Source organism: Lytechinus variegatus, chromosome 1 (assembly GCF_018143015.1).
Source record: "Lytechinus variegatus isolate NC3 chromosome 1, Lvar_3.0, whole genome shotgun sequence".
NCBI lineage: Eukaryota > Metazoa > Echinodermata > Echinoidea > Temnopleuroida > Toxopneustidae > Lytechinus > Lytechinus variegatus.
In genome coordinates, this window is record NC_054740.1 from 11,737,513 (window position 1) to 11,754,214 (window position 16,702).

Here is a 16,702-nt window from a genome sequence, read left to right on the forward strand (position 1 = left end):
AGAGATAAATATATGCAGCGATAAAGAGATGAAAGAAAGAAAGAAAGAAAGAAAGAAAGAAAGGAAGAAAAAAGAAAAAAGGGAAAAAAGAAAGAAAGGAAGAAAGCGGTAGAAGGAAAGAAGGAAAGAAAGGAAGAATGAAAGAAAGAAACGAAGAGACAAAGAAACGAAATGAAGAAAGAAAGGGGGAAAGAAATAAAGAGAGATGGGGAGAGAGATCGAAACTTTTAGAGGGAAAGGGGGGCAAAGCACCACATATAGGCATAGTAGACAGAGAGTTTGATAGATGGAGGGAGAGAGAAAGAGAGGAGACGATGATAAATATACATAAATTGGTGAGTTAAGGTTTTGCATTAGTGAGTTCAGTGGTTGTATCATTAGCCAAATTAAGCCCCCAAATGTCTGTTTCCTGTGACACAATATAGAACATTCAACCCATGGGTTATCAGACAAATGAATATACACCGTCAGTGTCTATTCTAAATTGACTATTGTAATCGACACACGCGCACAGTTTTACTTGGCTATTGTTTGTTCTTAAAGGCCGGACGTTGAATAATTTTCTTAATCCAATGGCGTGGTTTGCTTTATTTACAATGCATGCACACCCAAGTAACTAGCACCAATTCATTAATGTAATCATGTGATATACACTGATTTCAAGTTCAGTGTTGACCTTTTGGTGTTGGTGTTAGGTCCATTTTTACACGATTATAACACTAAACATAAAATGAAGGTGGTCCCGAAAAGTCACTCACTAGTTGTCGAGATGTCAATAATGTGATCTGGATCAGTATAACAAAGTCTGAATAAGTTTTGGAGCAAGGGGAAGCAATCCAAATTTCAACACCAACACCGGACTTGAAATCACCCAACGCGTGGTTTGTCTCTAAGGTAGAAATGCAACTATGAGATACTAAACTAAAGTAAATAAGATTCTTAAACCAAAAAAACGTATTTAATGTTGATGTAAATCTGCAAAAACGATATAGCAATACCTACTTCGGGCTCGAATGATTTGTAAGAGAGATTCACTTCCCCTTGATGGATTCAAATTAGAATGCTCCTCTTCGAAGTATATCCAAATTTTTCTTAATCTTTCATAATCTCAACCAATTAATGTCAATTTGTATTCGTTTAGAGATATTTGATAAAATAACATAATATTGTGAATTAGATGGGAGTAATTGTTTACAAAAAAAAGTGTATACACTTTTATAAATCATTTTCTTCTGGGATATTCAAATTAGATTGTTTTACCGTTTATACACACAAATAAATCCTCTACCCGTGCGACCTATCCTTTTTTTTTCCAGTTTTCAATTCATTTATTATTCCATCATATTCCCCCATTTTTTCACTTTTCAATGGTCTTTGTGAATTTTCGTTTTCACTTTAATTTGTTTTTTTAATCTTTAAACTTTTTTTCGGTGTTTATTTTAAAGGCAACTCAAATCGTGATGGAAGGTTGATAAACATTGATTGATAGACATATACGACATACAGCAAATGCATACATTTTTTTTACCTCACAATGTTATTTGGTTAAGAAGCATGCTATAATTCAGTTCCCGCCCCCATTAAATTATACAATTTATAGAAGCAATAAATAATTATTTTTCTAAAAATTATCCAAAGCTTTATACTGCTAAGTTTGATGTACCAGTGTCATCTATGGAAAAGCTATAAAAGGATTGATTTATCAAGGGTTTTTTACATGCTTAATTTCAGTTAGACATGACCATGATTTATTCAAATTCTCTAAAAGCACAATATTTTCTGATTCTATTCACTAAACGAATGAATGCTCAAATGACTAATGAAAGTAAAGTTAATGAATAAATTCAATAAGCAACTAAAGAAATGAATAAATAGAATACTGCATTAATGATTATGTGAATAGCTAACTATGTGAGTGTGTTGGTGTTTTGGCTCGGTTGGTATAGCGTCCGTCTCACAACCGGGAGGTCGGGAGTTCAAACCCCGGCCGCGTCAGACGAAAAGACATGGGAGTTGCTGCTACCCTGTTTGGCGTTCAACGATTAAGGGATAGAGCCTCGTCGATCTGACGCTGCACAGCGGCTGCCGGGCCCAGGATCGATAGGGCAAAGTAAATTTTCGGAGTATTTCATTTCATGTCTATACCGAACAATAAAAAATTGGTTTTCAGATTTTCTTTCGGAGTTAAAATTTCAACAAATATACCAAAATTTAATAAATTAATCATTAAATAGATAAAGTATTATATAGGTAAACAAATACTTAAATGGATAAAAAAAATTAAAAGGATGAATTATATGCATTGTATATCCAAATTGAAATATATTGTTTCTACACAATGTTTTATTGTCTTTGAATTAAATTTTGATTTTTTTTCATGCTGTTATTTTATTTTGGTAGACTTTGTACTAATTTCGGAAGAGATTGACTTGTTCCATTTCAAATTGTTAGTGTTATTCACGTTTTATTTCTTCTTAGTTACACATTGATGAATAGAGCTGTCTGTAGGAAAAACCTTTGGCATATAGAAGCGAAGCGATTGACCAACAAAGAGTATGACCGGGGACGCAACATCCCACGAAATATATATATATATATATATATATATATATATATATATATATATATATATATATATATATATATATATATATATATATATATATATAAAATAATTAAAGTTACACAGATAACGTGTGGTTCATCAGTACTTTATTGATTTGCTACTCGGAGTTTCACGCAGATGCGATCTTCAGGCAACAATAAAGGCTAGTGGCAATACCATTTGAACATTAACAATTCACTGAAAAAGCGCGCAGAGCGCGCAACCCCATTTCACGCATATGGAGCGCAAGGTACCATGGTAATTTAGCGCGCTGGGATGGTTCCACTGAGAAGAAAGAGAGAGAGAAAGAAAGAGCATTAGAGAGAGAAAGAAAGAGAAAGAAAAAGAAAGAGAGAGAGGGGGAGAGAAGAGAGGAAGAGAGAGAGCGCGGGGGGGGGAGATGAAGCGACAATGCACCAGTGAAACTGGGTTAGGCAAGGAGATGCAAAGCGATTACGAAAATTCTTTCTTGAAGTTGCACAAGTAAAACTTATTCTGATGACGGCATTTAGAAATGAGTTCCGGTCTCTTATTTAAGAGTGATTGCTTGTCAGCGTTCATTATGAGCAGCTTCTCAGATAAGCACAGGTCACACCTCTTAGACTCGTTGGTATAAGGATGCGCACGTCGGGCAATCGACCACTTGATGGTGTAGGGTGTATCATACCGTTTTAGACATTGAGCACTCTTCTTTACAAGGATAGCATTCACCAAGTGTATATATATATATATATATATATATATATGTATATATATATATATATATATATATATATATATATATATACAAACATAAGTGTTAATTGTGAGAGCTGCACTCTAGAAACAAATCAGTAAAAAATGACTAGTTAATAGGGTCAGCTGAGTGCAACTGTTATTATTCTAGTCGTATTTTACTAGAATTTAGTTATTTCTAACTATTTTAGTTTATTTCATTTATTAATTAATTAATTTATTTATTCATTCATTCATTTATTTTCCACTCGGGGGCTGGATGACCCTCTTCAGCCACAGGCTGTTCTTCTGAGGGGTCCACAATATAATCAGAAATGTGACTAGCATAGATTATCACTTGCATCCAGCTGACTAGTTTTCTAATCAGTTTTACTTATCTGTTTTAAGATTGCGGAGTTTTACACAATGAAATGTAAGGTTATAATAATTAATATACTCTAATGCGAGGGAGCATAGCGATCGAGAAGTGCCAATTCGCTTGTTAATTTAGGGAAATATTTTTTTAAAGAAATGAATACATTGTTTTTCAAAAGTTTGTAAACTGCATGTACAACAATCGTGTAGACTGAAAACAACCTTTTTTGGCTTATTGCATCAGAAATGTGCAGAAAATAATCTTAAGTGATTTTCCAGAGGAAAACTGATATCATAATTCCTCTATCGGAGACGCTGAGTGTATGTATACTCTAACCTTATAAAGAGACAGCATGGGAAAGTGAAGGGCGGACGAGACAGAATATGAAATTGGTCGATTTTTTTTTCTTTTATGGAAGACACGGCGCTGTCGGCTCTCCTCGTCCTCGCCGACAATGATTAAGATGACTACAGAGCTGGAGGAGAATTGTTTATCCATATTCAAAATATATATTCCCCACTGTTTGTTTTATTTAGCTGCCTCCTGGTGCGACACGGGCAGTGTTTAATGTTAGATTACTGGGGCCCCCGGGTTTTAGGGCTGTCGTGCACTTTGAGACCTGCGACCAAGTACATCCAATGCCATGTCTCAAGAACTCCTTGCAGATGATGCATAAGAGCACCCCCCCTGCCTGTTCACTCTCTCCTCTTTATTTGGGGGGGGGGGGTGAGGGGGGCTGTTGAGCCAACAGGTGCATTATGAAAATCATGCTATAAGTAGCACCCCTCGTGCCCCCCCCCTTTACAGAAAGATGATAGAAATACTTCTAGGTAAGGCCTCCTTTTGCAATGGAGACCCCCCCCCAGAAAAAAAACCCTTTCTCTCTCCATCTTTCATTCTCTGTATCTAGTATTTTAGTGTGACATAGGTCTTTTCTTGCAACGAGGGCCTTTAAAAATACAAACAACTTCACTGGTCAATAATGTTAGTACCCCCTCCCAATTATGAAGTCCTGCATCCACAATTTACTACTATGAGTAAATGATTTTTTTACCACATTTCCTATCTGAAAACAAAAAGCTTTTTGATGATATAGCGAATTACTTCTCGAATATTTAATGTACGAAAATGTAAAGAATGCAAATTGTCTGATCTGAGCACGTGATTACCCGTAAAAGTACTAGTTTTTATTTAATTATATTATGGTTGGATAAAAAGGGTACCATTATTGATTTATAACATCGGGTTTCGCTAAAATGAATATGGCTAGACTTTGGGGAAGAATTATACATATGAATGGATGTCTTTAAAACTGTGAGCAATGACACTATTCTAATCATATTGTTTCACATGTTATTTTTTAAAAGGAAGTCACAATAACAGTCTAATACATTTATTAATCTGAGATCGTTTTTGCTGTGTTACGTAGAATTTCATCCATCTGGAATTTTCAGATATAATGGTAAAATTTCCCTGTTTATTGACATATTTTCAAGGAAAATGCTTATGAAATATAATAATCAACATATTGGTTTCTAATGTGTTATGTGTGAATAAGTATCGTGAAAAAAAAACAAATACAAGCTGATTGGATCAATGAATAACATGTAATGAGCCAGCACCAAACATAAAAAATCAAATACCTTATAAACAGGAGTGAATGGTTATCGTAATGTCAATAATATATGTTATTCACTGGGTAACACTTATCTTGATAAGAAATGTTTACATGGGTGGATGTGTCGACTAAAAATCAGTTGGCAGGGTACAATACAACCAGGAAGTTTGATTTTAAAAAATAATTTCACAAAATAATATACCTCATACAGAGATGATGTAAAATTAATATGAATCTTTTGTATATAGCGTGGTAGTTTGCGTTGATCAATATCATGAACATTGTAAAGTAGGAAACCGTTTTGCATTTCCCATTAGTATTGATAAGTCGACATTTATTAGGGAAAAAAAAATCACATCAGATTAAAAAAAGTTAAGATTGATATGATATAAATTTTACGATTGCTTACCGGTAATAAAATATTAGAGATGGGAATTATTCATATACATATATATCTTGCAATTTGAAACATACCAATCAGGGATAAATAATTAACAAAAGTAAATAGTAAAAGAGCAAAGATTATCATTCAAAGCTATGAATAGCGTTTGAAATATGAGGTCAGTTGGGTGTATGGTTTGATATGACTTTAATGAAAATGGTCGTCATTGATATAACTGTAAGAAATTTACAAGAGTAAATATTGTGATGATATGTGATGTGATGATCTTCTAATTATCGTCTGGGCTTTTGAAGCACACATTTAATTGTGAAAAAAAAAAAATATATATATATATATATATATATATTTACAAAACATCTTGCAGTCGGGTCTATTATCAGAACCATTAATGCGGGATATTTGAAGAAATAAACGAATGAGAAAAAGTGTAACGATAAAACAAAAATCGAAGATATTGTTTAAAAAAAAATTAAGAAAGAACGCGGTATATTGCGAGTGGTTGTAGCAGACGACGTGCCGCTTTGTTTACATTCAACAGCTGATTGATACGCATGCGCACTGAACTGCAGTAGGGAAAATGGCGACCTCCTCGAGATTGTTTACAAGGCAAGCTCAGCGAATGTTTTGTCGCATCCAGCGACTGTACAGCAACAAATCGAGTACCTATGCATCGACGTCGAGAACTGTAGGCCCAGTTGCAGGAAGTATATGTGGTATTGGTGTTGTGGCAGCCACTGGTTACTGGTTGTACAATGAAAAGATATCGCTTCTCCTGCCACCGACTGTGCATGCACGGGAGATTCCGCGGAAGGTAAGTGGGCGTGGTGGGCGCTGGGCCGGCCGGGGGGACGGGGTTGCGAGATCTTGCTCTGCCGCTCGTGTTTATGCGGGCTTTTACTTTAGTTTTCAGTTAGGTCTACTTTAATGTCAATATCCTATTACGACCAAAAAATGAAACAACATTTGTAATATATGTTATGGACATGGTCATACTACATGATAGCTCAAGTAGCCAGGTGGCTTCTAGAGAGTAAAAATCATACTGACGTAAGGTTACTCTCATACGTAGCCAGGTCTTCATTTCTATACTCTATACATGTGTGTGTACCACCAAAAAACCTGAAACTTTTGCCCTGAGATTTCTACTTTCTCTCTGAAAGATCTAGCCCTAAATCATGTACATGGGATACAACTTCATTTCCGACATTTCTACGCTATGGATGTTATTTTTAGACAAGAATTCATCAAAAAATTGAGAAAAATATCATGAAAAGAAGGAAGAGACTTGCCCGATGTTTACGCTGCCATCTTGTTTTCTATTGTTCTTCACCCACGATACGGACGCTTCCGTCGGGTAACGTGGGTGAAGAACAATAGAAAACAAGATGGCGAGTAACCTTACGTTAGTAAATGATTATTACTCTCTAGAAGCCTCCTGGCTATGTAGTGGTGGACTTAGACAGCTGGCAGCCGTCTGTTTCGAGGAGTTTTCTAACATTTTTTTTTTTTATTTCTCCTCGTACACAGACGGCTCGCTATCGTGCTGCCGCCATTAGGGGACTTGCAATGCAAAATCCCCCCGTCGGGCTCTTCAATTTTTGTCTTTAATGAATAAAAATTTTGAAAATTAACGTGACCAAAATGCAAATTAATATTCCCTCTCGGCATTGCCAAAAAACGGAGACAAATCAAGTTAAAAGGAACAAAAACAGTGACTTACCTCGGCTGTCGTGCAAATTCACTTCCCCGTTTTATTTGATCTTAAGTACATAAACATATGGCCATTGAGTCCCCTGTACAGATCGCGCTAAAACTTCGGTCTCTGTAATTGGTGAGTGAAGCCAACGGAGTTCAGCTGAACAACCAACATAACAGGGACCGAAGCTTTTGGTCTATGGTGGAATGTACTTTATTGATGATGTTGACCAAAAGATTCAGTCTCTTAATTTTGGTCGTTCCGCTGAACTGCGTTGGCTCACTCACCAATACGTAGACTGAAGAGCTTGGAGGCCCGTACGTACAGACATCGTATTAGCAGTAACGTTAGATCTAACATTCGGCGGAAACCTGATTTTCCGATCCTTTTTTTTTTTACATAAAATGTCACATAATGAAAAAGAAATTACATCCATATTTACGAAAAAATGTATAAAATTCAGAAATATCGTACCTTAGACCGCAGTTACCGCTAATTCCTTTCAAATGATGATCGAAACATCGTCATCTTCGATCCTTTCTTTGGTCAACGTAAGTTGCCATCTTGGATGACGTCATTATCCTTACAGACATATTTATCAGTCGCTATATATCACGATTTGTGCCGCTGCTTTGCGCTTGTAATCTACATGCATGCATTCGGAACTTGTCGCTCGAATTGAATCGCCAGGATATCAAAAATTCTAATCTGAAAGCCTTGATAAAAGCACAACTCATTGAACGAAGAGGGCAGCAACACACTGCTGCCATTTTTTCATCTTCGGCAGAAGAATTAAAAAAATAAGGAATAAATCATCAGTAACATATATTTTTGATATTTTATTGCATTTGTATAGTATCAAAAGAAAGATTAGAGTGGGCATTCGTTCAATATAATATAATGTCATTTAGAATTAAAAAAACAAAATTATAAACCCGGTCGCCCAAATCGGAAGAAATTGTTACACATGTGGGCTCCCACTAACACACTACCGTCGGTGAATGGGGATGATAGTAAAATGTCAGAAATTGTTGAATAAATTCCCAGAAATACATGTAACCATTGTTCCTATCTTTACCAGTGGCACTATATTACAATTAGTGTCACTTCTCTTTGTGTATACACGTTCTGTACTTGCCGCTCGTATAGATTAGCCAAGATATCCAAAAGCCTTGATAAAAGCCTAATAAATACAAACTTGGCTGCCAGTTTTTAATCCCCGGCAATGATTTTTGAGAACCAAGAAAAAAGACATTGTTAACTTTTTTCTGTAATTTAACATATATGATCATTAATATTACATTTAAAATAAATGTTAGAATCTAAGGAAAAAAAATCAGCCATCAATTGAAATTATATGCTCGCTGCTTGATCTAGTAAAATGCTTGAATTCTAGACAAATATGCATGTGCATTATTGTAAGTAAGTAAGGTATTGGGCAACGTGTGTATTTGATTAGCGCTCACAGTAACATACAGTACTAACGTGTGCATCTGCATGTAGGAATGACAGTAAAATGTCAGTAATCGCTGAATAGATCCCCAGAAAAGACAGTTATTAATGTGTAGGTACATGTAAATGTAATAGACAGGAAGCTAGGGTTTATCCCAATCTCAGTAACTGTATTAGCCAACATGTATATGACACCTAGATAGACCATTGTGATTTGATTGGTTGTTTGATATCGTTCATTCAGCCGTGCAATTTTGGATCCATATGATTTTGTCCTTTGCATTCGCGCACTGAGACTGAGCTGCAGCTCATGCACCAGCAGTGCGCATGTTGTAATGACGTATATGTAACATGTTGTAAATGAAGTAAATCAACAGACCGAACTTGCATTGCATGAGCATGTTCTGCATGGAAATTCATGAATTTCATATGAAAAAAATATCAATATTTAGGTGTCATATAAACCAAATAATTAATGTTTTTTCAATTGTGCAATGGACAGAAGACATCGTTCGGTGAAAGATGAAATAATGATCCATTCAACTTGGCTACGCCTTGTTGAATTGATCATTTCATCGTTCACCTCGTGAAGTATTCTGTCCATTGCACTTATAAAAATTCATTATTTGTGTATTATTGCACACATCTTTTCAACTCACTTACATGTAGGAGTGGTTACCTATCAAAACTGGTTATTAGCATTAAAATTTTTAGGTCTATTTCATTATGATTTTTTCATAGAACATAACAACGAAAGATCTTTTCAACTTACTTACATGTAGGAGTGGTTACCTATCAAAACTGGTTATTAGCATTAAAAATTTTTAGGTCTATTTCATTATGATTTTTCATAGAACATAGCAACGAAAGATTTCTAGGAATTTCCTGCTTTAAAATTTATCTAATTTTTATTTTAAAAAGTATCAAAATAAACAGTTTACTGGGGGCTTTTGGCACCTTGCTGCAAATTATGCCTTCATCACCTACAAGTATTATTAAATGGTAGCTGATATGTGATCAGAGTTATCGATTTGGATTAGACTCATTCAACAGTTCGTGTCGCACATAACATTATGGAACTCTAAATGTACATGTATGCTGCTCTTGCCTTGCATTGCTAACAGGAAGTGCATGAAAGGCACATGAAATGGGCACTGGGTGATGAAGTCTATTTGAATAACTATGTAAATGAATTTATTTTGGGTATTGGGGGAAAAAAGATAAAATGTCAATTACTGCCTAAATACTCTGGCATTGGAACCCTGTTTTCTGAAACTTTATTAAAAGCAAATGTTTCTAAAAGTAGTTCAGATGAATAAAATTTACTAAAATGAATACAGTCTACATGTATAACTGACTGGCGGCAAAAATCAACCTTTAATTGTTTGTGTGTGTGATTGAATTTTTACAGACACGTATCAATCAGCGATAATTTTTTTTAGATCTTGGACTGATCTTGAAACGTCACCATCTTAAAGATGGAAATAGCCTTGACTACATGCGCACACCACAATGTGCAATTATTGTATCTATACAGTGCGTCCCAGAAAAAAAGGAAACCGGGATTCCCATGTTTGTTTTTCTGCAAAGGCAAATTGATTATGATGTCTAATTTATAGAATCCTATAATTCCTCTTTATTTTGATACCTAATATGTGATGTGATATGACACAGTGTCAGTGGCCAATCAGCTCAGTCTTTCTTGACCGCTCTACTCACACATAAAAAATGGACAGTGTGGGGTGGGAGAGACCTTCATTTTGAGTGGTCAGTTGTCCTACAGAAATTTTGTGCCCCATTACAGAGCAATAAATTTTCTTGTACTGTACTTGTCTGGGCAATGAGATACATAAAGTTGGTTGAAAATGCTCATCGGATTGCTCATGACTGTGTAGTCTTTTGTTTTGCTTATTGCTGTGTAATGATGTCGATGTGTAATGGTGACAAAACACAATTACGTCCATGGAGCCTTGTCAAAGAGCTACATGTACATGTATATCAAAATCAGAAGACAAATCCTGATAACATGCAAATCACCTAATTACAACTTGTCAGAAATTACCACAGGAAAATCTGAATTTCAGCAGAAAAAATCATAGATGCCCCCCCCCCCAAAAAAATGGTGTAAATATAAGGATTATTTCCAAAGCATGCTAAGACTTAGCCCAGTTAGAGCATCCAGACATGGCCTTCCATATCCTTGGATTAATTGAAATTGAAACCCTAATACCATGGTCACTATTGTTGTACGGCGAGTCGAAAACAGCCGTTTAAACATTTTTGTACCAGCTAAATATAGGCGGTTTGAATAATAAAAATTAATAAAACGGCTGTTTTCGACTTGCCGTACGGCCACCGTAGAGCAAATGTGACCAAGTTATAAGAATCATTGGATAAACCAAATTTTAGTACTAGTCCAGAGTTTATAGAGAATGACATTATGCTTTAGAAGTTTCCTTGTATTTGATAAATATTTGCTCAAACTAAGTATGTGTCACTAAAAAAATTCCTCCTGCCAGTGTTACTACAAGGTAGGTAAACCCTAAACTCTACATTATGTAGTAGTCAGGGGCCGCGGGACGGGTTTTGAAAGTGAGGAGGCTGAGCCCAATGTGGGAGGGGGCGGGGTGACCATTAAAAAAATCACAATCAGATTGCAATATTTATGTTTTTGTCCATAGTTGAAGGAACCCCCCTGGTTCTATGGCCCCTGGTAATCTTAGTACATGTAGTAGTTAGTAGTAGCAGCAACACTTCTTGATATTGCATATTTTTTAAATTAATATTGGCAAACTATAGACAGATTCTACATTTCAAGTTACATGTAGGCCTATGTTGGTGTTGCTTGTCTGCCATTATCCATGTACAATGTATGTCTATTTTTCAAATTCAAATTCAGACAGACAGAAATGCATGAATAAATTTAATGAATTAATAAGTTCTAAGTTTCTTTATTGAATGAATTAATCAATCACTGAATGAATAAACAATTGTGAAATATATCAGCAAAATAGAAAAATTATATTGCACTATAGTAATTTTTCAATGAACATTTGTCAACAAAATGCAATAATTAGTATTTAACAAATAGTATGTGTTCACAAATTAAATATACATGTAGTATTAATACTAATATAGTGCTATGTGTATGTTGCAATGCACATGCAAGTAATGCAATTTCTTTCAATTTTAGAGATTGGTTTTGTTAAATAAACATGCCCTTTGAGCTCTTCAAACTGCTATGTATTTTGAAATTCATGATATTTTTTCTGTTTTCTACTTGTCGTTTCAAATGTTATACAGTTGTCATTTTACCCTGTGCCTGCTCAGATACTCTACATGCTTCAAGAATAGGAAATACCTCTCTCAAAATGTGACCAGAAATTGTTAGGAACATTTTTGTTGGAAGATATATCTTTACTCTTGATTAAACTCACCAGACTTGAAAGTGAAAATGGATGTGGTCTGTAAACAGAGCTCAGAGACTCCAAATACTGTAATTCCACCAGTAGTAATCCAACTTGAAAAGGAAAAGCCTCAGATTTTTTTTTTTTTTGAGCTGGATATGAAATTTTCCACTGTGTGCTTGCCGACCACTTGCCAGACATTATATTAAAATTCATTCTCTGTGTACTCATCATATACTTGTATGTATTTTCAATTACTAATATTGCAATGCAATATGAGAAAATTACCCATTTGGATTCACGGCAAAGACAAGCTTGGTCTTGTTCTGGATCGAAGGCGCCCTTTGAGCCCTTCCGACTTTGATGATTTTTTGTTCCCCCTCGTTTTTTCTCTCTCTCTCTCCTCCATTCCTCCCCATTCACAAGGCCTATGTAACTCTCCTCCCGGCAAACCGTCGCCGTCCCCAGTCACAGGGTATATTGTTTACATATTTGACTTTATTGGTCTCAAGCGACACACTATTCTGTATTCATACCTCAGTATTGTCCTCAAACGTGTTCAACAGTAATTGTTCTAATTGTCCGCCTCAGTTGTACTGGGATTGCCCTATTCTTGATTTTGCAATTGTATACATTAAGCATTCACTTGTGGTTTTCGGGTCTTTATTACACTTTCATTCATGTTGATGTAAAGGTATTCCCCAGTCAGGGTTCCCCTCTTACATGTAGCTTACGTTTCGCCCGTTTTATGATGACAAACTTTGTTGCTATGACAGTTTTTGTGGTGAGTGCTAAATGTAAGCCGGTGAAGTCACCTGTGTCTGAATTGCACTTGGGCATGTGCTGCCCTCCATGTAAGCTGCCTTGAGATTACCAATTTCAGACAAATAGACTTACATTTCTCTGTGTTTATGTCATATACCTAATTAAGCAAGTCCAACCCTGATGAAAAAAATATCTGCTTTTTGCCTTTCCCGTAACCTCACCATGAGTATGCATGTTTTAACTAGTTAATATGCAAAATGATTGAAAAAATGATAACTGTTGTACATGTTGAGGATATACTGTCGTGTTGTTGCACGAACGCCCCTAGCACAATACTTTCGCACATTGCTGACGCACAGAAATGCTCTTAGTTGCGCGCATAATGGCATCGCGTAAGGGCGTTTCTGCACCGATAGGGTGCAAGGAAGTGTGAAGCTAAGGGCGTTCCTGCACCGACACGAGGATACAATGCAATGCAGACTCCTGTAACAAATTATTTATGTAATTACATGTGGGATTAAAGGCATTATGCATTCTGTTGTTAAAAAGCTTTATTTTTAGAATTAGTTGTAATGGATGTCTGCATACTTGTGCAAGGACTCTCATTGAAATGGTAGCATATCTTTCAATTATTGACTTAAGATAAATATTCAAATAAAATATGGGAAGTTCTTGGTATGTATGTGCATCCAGCATATTTGTAGGAACATATTGTTTATTATTAAAATTATCAAATTCCTCTTTATGATTTAGGCTACAAGTTTAATCCAAAGTACAAATATATTGACTTAAAGTTGTTGTATTTGCATAGTATTCCAGACAAAGTAAATCAGCCTCATGAAAAGAGCACATTTTCATTAGCCAGCCACTTAGTTGAAAGATCAAATAGAATGCAACTCTCCAGTAAGAGTTTCTGTGAAAGCATTTTGAGAATTCATATAAAAGTCTAATTGCAGAGGATTTGCTTTATCTAATTCTCCAATTTACCCACTTAAAGTACAAATAATGTTCCGCTATTTTCGCTACATTTATCCTTCATCTTCTTCATTGAACGTTGAACTCCGTGACCTTTTCATCTTTTGAGATTGAAGTCTGGTCGAGCTAACTATGAGAAAATTGGACGAGAGGAAAAAAGTACATATGTCGAAGTATTATAATGGTAGAGATTGTTTAAAGAGGAGGGAGAGTACACAGCAATAAAATGTGTTTAAGATTAGAGTGAATTACCTAAAATAGGGAACCCCCTGCCATCTTGGCCACACCGTACAGTGAGAGTTCAACCTAAAATAGTTTACTTTTTGTTTTAATTGTGCCTTCTCTGATAAAACTCTGAAAACACAAGGAGGAATTGAGTCAAGGGAATGGAGTGAGTGAGATTCGTTCCCATTAGCCCTAAACATGCTCAAATTTTAGGTTGCGGGAATGATTTGTACCCATCTGTACCCATTTCAAAATTATTAAAGTACAGAGTTTTCAAAACTCAACTTTTTAGCATGAAGTCCTTTTAATATTTAGAAAAAAAAACAGCACCAGTGCATTTCAGGGCAAATAAATTTTGCCCCTTCTAACATTAGGGGAGCAATGCATGAATCAAATGGCGTTTTTTTTTCAGTATTTGTTACAAGCTACTGAAATCTTTGCATCTGATTGGCTCAGAGCAAGATTTTGAGTGAAAATTTACTAGTTGTTTTATGAAATGCTTCCCCGATCCTTCCTAGCCATCTCTAACAATGGTTTACAACATCATCTTTATTTCATTATTTTGTTGTTTACCTTTTCCCCTATTTGTGCCCCACTGAGAGTGGTTCTCAAGATACATGTATATCCATTGCCTGCCATAGGAAACCTTCAGGTGCTTTGTCCTAAGTGTATTCTCTTCAATGTTTGCAAAGATGTCCCTCTTTGCTTGAGATATATAGTCTGAAGCAACTACATGTAGAAAGCAACACTCCTAAGTTGCATCTGCATTGCAAGTTAAAAACTTAGCTTAAATAAGGTACAAGGTACATGTATCTTGTGCATAGTCTTTTGCTTCAAAAATTGTCATCTCGTCAGCATAGCCAACTGTTTTGCCAATGATTGGGATAATGAGAACAGGCCTGGACAGCACATACAGGAGCTGGCATTGAAGTCCTTTGGTCTTCCCACTGTTTTCCAAGATCCCCGCTTCCCATAAGCCTAGAAGCACGATGTAATGGTCCCTCCGATGCAAAACTAGTCAGGACCCCTGCCGGTACAATTTGTATCCCAATCTTTTCCCTATCCCCACCCCTTCATGTATCTAGGGAATAGTTAGTTCCCACTTCACTGATATCCATAGACCATGTTTAAAAGTACCTCGAATACTTTTATCATGTTTAAAAATACCTTGTGTATTTCTTAAAATACTTTTCTAAAAGTGTATACCTTGTGTATCACTTTTAGGGCTAAAAAAAACATGACCTGATTGGTTTTGGATAATCTTAAAATTATTAAGTTTCAAAGTTTGATATTATTTACATGTAAAAAGTACTTCACATCACAAAGATTAAGGATGCAAGACATCGGTGTGATACAATGTACAGTCTGATATATGATGAGGAAATTTTCAATTAAGATATCTAAAGTGAAACTCCCAAAAGGGTCCCTGTAGCAATTTTCTTATTTCTCTCTTTGCTGTAAAATATCAAACCTGGGATTGGTCTTATGCAAGATACATATTCTTCCCATGTACATGTTAAAGTGTATTTAATTATGATTTTTTTATGTGTGCAGAATAATAACAACAGCTATTTACTCAGAAAATTTGTTTTTTAAGCTGTATTATACATTCTACATACGTAATAGTACATGTAGTAATAAATAATAATTTCTTATTGTGCTCCTTTTTCGAATGCTACAAAGCGCTTTACAAAATGACAAAAACAAATACAATTGGTAAAAAGTGACATAACTGAAAATAAAACTACACTAATTGAAACGCTACAAACAAATGAGTCTTGGGCATACATCTATTTTTCATTCAAATCTCTGCATCAGTCGTTATATTCAAGACTACAAAGCTTCATTCAAGTTCATCATTCCTACTTCCCTCTCCCCCAGGAGATTCCAAAGAGTGGTCACCTTCTATAAAACTTGAGAAACAATGCTGGGTAAAACCGCAACAAAACCTGCAAAGGACTTTTCTCCTGGCAGGGGTGACCAAAATACCTTGTTGGAAATCTTGATTGTTCCAGAAAGATGAAGAGATATTTCATTCTTCATTAGATTGGTAATTATTTAATTATTATAATTACTAATTTCTCTTGTTTAAATGCAAATTTGATTATAGGCATATTTTTTTTATCAAAAAGGGGAGGGGGGGGGGTTGACATAGATGAAACTTGGATATGGATTAACTACTCCTCCCCTCTTTTGTGATCCACTATTGTAAACAAAATATAAAACATTGATCCCTTTACCGCCTTTTATAGTTTTTGACTGACATTATATTCTAATTCTTCAAACATTTCAAACAATTGGTAAGTTAAAAAATGGAAATACATGTAGGTGTGTACATAAACCCCCATGTAAGCCCTATAGTGTAGTACATTTGTAGGCCTACGTGTCTATGAGTGTATCATTTTCTGTAGAAATTGGTTTTGGAAATCCATCTTCAAAGCGAAGGTTTAGTGCTTGAACTTTTAA